We start from the raw sequence: 5,508 nt of genomic DNA on the forward strand, positions 1-5,508 counted from the left end.
TAGTACATTTTAATTGATGTTATCTTTCTTGTTTTAAAAAGCCCTTTGAAATAATGTACCACACAATGGGCGTTTACATTAAAAATACTCGAGTTACAACTCTTAAGTCACCATATTATATATTCTGAACCTAGTCAACCCCTTATGAAGGGGTTGAAATTCAGTTGTATGTCAAAAGTTAGAGTATTTGACCAGTAACATATACTGAAAGTTACAGTATTATATCTACAACAGACTCTAATTTATTGAAAGGTTCCCATACATATGACTCACTCTGTATAATCACTAACTATTAATGATTAGCACAAGCCTAGAGCTCATGTGGGCAACACCCATAGAAAAAAAAATTGACTTTATATTCTGTTTTAAAATAATCAAAATTGATACTTACTTAGATTTCTCTTTGCTGGTAAACCAAATTTTTGAAGACTTCAGACAGTCTTTGATTACTGCTTCCATGTCTTTTTCTTTTTTGTTGGAAAATTTTATCACCACAGCTCCTATCAGAAATGGAACAAAAGTTTACTTGTGATTAAACATATTTCAAACAATATTTCTTGACTGGAAAATTGAAAAAACACACATGTTGCAAACACACAGTCTCACTCTCTCATTATATAAAATGAATATTGCTTAAATGAGAGGACTACAACTAGTTTTTCTAAATTGGAATAAGAAATAGAGCTAATAATATAAATAAGTGAATCACTTGCTTGTTGAAAAAGTCTAAAAGAAGCCTTCGGCACCAGCAAACAACTGAATAAATTCTAATAGAAAGCAATTAAATGATATCTACTAGGCTACTTCAATTCAAATAAACTATTCAAAATTATTCGAAGTATAAAATAAAGATATCTTATAATAATGCTCACTATTCCATTAAAATTTATCTAGCCATTAGTCATCTTATCTATCTATCCACAGTCATATATTGCTATTAAGTTCATTATATTAAGATGAGTGTAGATTAGGCTAATAGCCTACCTATGTGGTGACATGAATTATTTAGGCTAAACAGATATTTTTGAAATTGATGTTGCTTTCCATTACAAAACACTATATTCTATACAATAACGTTGTTGTAGTTCAGACACTGTGTTACTTATAATGGACATAATTGAAAAAACACTTACTTTTTTTGGAGTATTGAGGAATGCATTTCACTCCTGAGGAGGAGCTTCATCAGGCTGATATTTGCTCCTCAGGAGTAAAATGCATTCATATCATATCATCATGTCATAATTTCTTTATTCATAAATTTGTACAGTGTATACAATGACTAGTGTCATTAATATATATCTTTGATTAGATAAAATTAAAAATAAAATGCATAACAAATAAAACATACAATCATAAGAACAAGACAAAAATACAAACATACAAACATACAAACATACAATACAATTCAACTCATAGGAGCTGATCTCATTCATTCAAATATTCATTTATATTATAAAGAGCTCTTCTAGTTAAATATCTCTTTAATTCCAATTTGAATTTATTGGGATTCAGCTCTTGTTGGATTCGCGTGGGAAGCTTGTTATAGAACTTGGCTCCTATGTATGTGGGCTTCTTCTTGTAGAACTCAAGTCTATGGCTTTGCAAATGTAAAAGTTTATCTCTGTTTCTAGTGCTGTACCTATGATTATGTCCTAACATCAAAATATTTCCAAGATTTTCTTTCACACTCATTATTGTCTCAAAGATGTAAAGACTGTAAACTGTCATTATATTCAAGTGAGCGAAATGTTCTTTAACTAATGCTATGGGGTCTAGGTGTAAAATTATTCTCATAGCTTGTTTTTGTGATTTGAGAATTGAATCCATGTTCTGATTTGAAGTAGATCCATAAGACTTATACCAAAGGCTATTATAGAGTGTATGTAGGCAAAATAAATCATTTTCCGCGTCTCATTTTACAAAAGGAGACATTTTTCTAAGAGCATATAATCCACTCGATACCCGTGACAAAACCCTTGTGACATGTTCTGTCCAATTCAAGTTTTGATCTACTGTTAATCCCAAGAACTTGGTAGAGGTGGACTGAGAAATGACTTTGTTGTCCAAATTTATTGAAGGAAAAAATGTTTTTACCTGCTGTGTAGTAAATGTCAATAGGTTCGTTTTACTCATATTAATTATTAATTTATTGTTCATCAGATGTTTTGCCAAAGTGGAGAGGTTTGATTTTGCTATTATCTCAATTTCATTCTGGGATTTGGCTGATATTTTTAGGTTTGCGTCATCAGCATACAAAACTAGCTCACTATTGCCTTCGAGATATGGTATACCTTTCAGATAACAGATAAAGAGAATTGGTCCCAGAATTGAGCCTTGGGGTACACCGCACCTACTTGTTCTCATTTTTGAATTGAAGGTATTCCTGAATCCCTTGTGATTCATATGACTTATTTGAACAAACATTTTCCTGTTCATGATGTATGATTCAAACCACTTGTAAGATACACCTGTCACCCCTAAAGTTTTAAGACGACCAAGCAAAATCCTGTGCGAAATGCTATCAAAAGCTTGTGTGAGATCTAAAAATATCCCGACTGCTCTTTCAGAGTTATCTATCGAGTCAATGACAGATTCGATAAATTTTGTTGCTGCTGTCTTGACTGATTTTCCTTTACGGAACCCGTGCTGAAAGGAGTCGAGAAGTTCATTTTTCTCCAAATATTCAAGAAGCTGGTCAGAAACTACACGTTCGTAAATCTTGGAAATTGCTGGTAATAGAGAAATCGGACGGTAATTGTTAATATCATTTCATCATTCTTTTTATGTACTGGGATAATTTTTGAAATTTTTAACTGCTCAGGAAATATTCCGGTAATAAGAGAAGAGTTTATCAGATGTAGCAGTGGCTTCAACAAAACTTTTTTGGCTTTTTAATGATGATGATTGGTACGTCATTGTATCCTGCACTGTACTTACATTTCAAACTAGAGATAATTTTATCAAGTTTCATGTGATCAATAGTTTTGAATCTAAATTCTTGATCAATGGCATTTGCAAAACCATCACTTTGTGTTGAGTTTTGAGAGTCTCCTATCTATTTCCTCTTTTGAAAAGTAACTCAAGAAAAGTTCACATATTTTCTTTGGATTAGAACAAATCTGCTCTCCACTTTTTAAAGTTAGGTTTTTAAATAGTTTATTTTTATTTCCAACCTCCGTGTTTATTATTCTCCAAGTCTCTTTTATAACATTTTTGGAATTTTTTATTTTGTTATCATAATAGTTTTTTTTGCTTTGGATTAGTTTTGCCCTTAATATCCTAGATCTTTCCCTAAGATTAATATTTCTAGTTCTATCCCTGGATAATCTTGCACTATTAGTTTGATGGATGAGTTCTTCCTTATCTACTTTCAACTCTGGTGTTATCCATGACTTTTGGTTAATATTCTGTTTCACTAACTTTCTTGGAAAATATGTATTAAAGTAATGGGAGAAGGCTTTATTGAAAGTATCATATTTACATTTGACGTCGGAGTTAAATACATCAAGCCAAGTTTCCTGACTTAAAGCTGAAATGAACATGGAGATGTTCTCATCAGAGAAGCTTCTACAATATTTAAATATAAATGTATCTTTTTTACTGTTTTTAGCCTCATCTATTTTTATCTCAACAAGCTGTGCATCATGATCAGATAGTTGTGTATTTATTCCAGAAACACTGATTATCGAGCTGTCAATATTTGTAAAAACATTGTCAATGACTGACTCTGTAGTTTCGGTGATCCGAGTAGGAAAATCAACCATGTACCAGAAATTATAAGCGGTAAGAAGATTAATCACCTCTCTACTAGAGCGAGTACTTTTTGTCATGTCTATGTTAAAATCACCAATCAATATTACATCATTATACTTATGATTTGCAATATCTAACAACGTGTTTAGTTTCTGGATGAAGATACTTTCGTTCATAGGTATGGGGGATCTATACAAACCCAAAATCAGCATCTTTCTTCCACCATGTGTGCATTCCAACATACATATTTCTAATATTTTATCTTCCGTAAGATCTGAGATATTTTTAATTTTAACCGGTTTAACATTCTGTAATTTTTTGTGAGTGAGTATCATTACACCTCCCCCCTGGTAGTTTTCCCTGGTGTAAGAAGTATTTAAAACATAATTTAAAAAATTTATGTGAGGTATTTGATGAGAATAAACTTTGTGCTCAGTGAGAACAACTATGTCAGGTTTTATGTCATCTAAGGTGATTTCTAGAGATTCAATAGCTGAAGAAAGATGTCTGATATTTTGATGTAATATTTTGACTTTTTTGTTTAAATTACCTATTGTTGATTTGTTTGATGAATTTCTTCTACTATAACAAATATTATTCCTATTATTATTATCAGAGTTCATGACCTCTATACCTTTTTCAGTCTTAGTTACACAGTCTTGTTCAAGATTTTGTCTGATATGGAAATTTCTAAAAAATCAGTTTCTTCAAGGCACTCACCAGCCGACAGTACACCATTATCCACTATTTCAGAAGAATCCAGCCGACCAGAATGGAGCACTGAGCTCACTGAGACAGGAAAAACTGTTGGATTGGTTGATATAGGTCTTGTTCCGATTGAAGCAGCAATATCCAATATGATTTCACTATGATTTCTTCCCCCGATAGTTCAGGTGTAGGCCATGTGAAGTGTGGAACCGCGGCCCCAAAGAGCTCAAATCCGTAAAGTGGACGTTAGAGAAATGTTTTGATAATTTTTTCAAACGTTCATTAGTTCTCCGTATCTCCTTATTGACGCAAGACCAACTGGGAAGATCATGGCGATGCGGCACTGAGAAAATTGAAACATTAGTATGCTGTAACCCCTCAAGCCTCCGTTTGTACAATCGGATAAAATTATCAGCCTCATTTTCAGGCAACATCATTAGTTCCAGCAATAATTACAACAAGGTCCTTCTTGTCCAAATCAGAGCATATACTCTCACATTCTTCTGTAAACCTTATCAAATTTAAGGCCGGTTTCATCATATGAAAAACTCTATAATCACTCTTTGAACGAATTATATTGGAGACCCTCCTGCCCTGACTGGCAGAGAAACATCTTATTTTAGCTTCATGAGTTCTTCTATTAAGATTGCTACTTTGTGGTTGTAGTTTGTTAGCACCTTCAACGGATACACCAGAGCATTCAGAGACTAAGTTCTTAGCTTCTCGTCCTGAGAAAGCCCTCTTAAATCTCTCCTCCATCTCAACCCCATCATCCCAGCGACGTTGCCTCAATTCCATCAATTCTAGTTGTCTCCCTTTCAACTATTTTTGAAGATTTGAGCAGTCTAGACATGTAATCTTTGTTTTCGTTTGAGTTGACTCATTAACAAAACTCTTACATTCAATAGTTTCTAGTCCATTTATAACTGACTGTGCACCGTTTTCATTGACTATGGCTTCTCTTTCTCTGATAATCTTCCTCAATTCATCCTCGGTCTCCAACAAATCATTTACCTTTAGTCTCAATTTTTTTATTTCATTTTCAGA

This window comes from Nilaparvata lugens, chromosome 2 (assembly GCF_014356525.2).
Source record: "Nilaparvata lugens isolate BPH chromosome 2, ASM1435652v1, whole genome shotgun sequence".
Taxonomy (NCBI): Eukaryota; Metazoa; Arthropoda; class Insecta; order Hemiptera; family Delphacidae; genus Nilaparvata; species Nilaparvata lugens.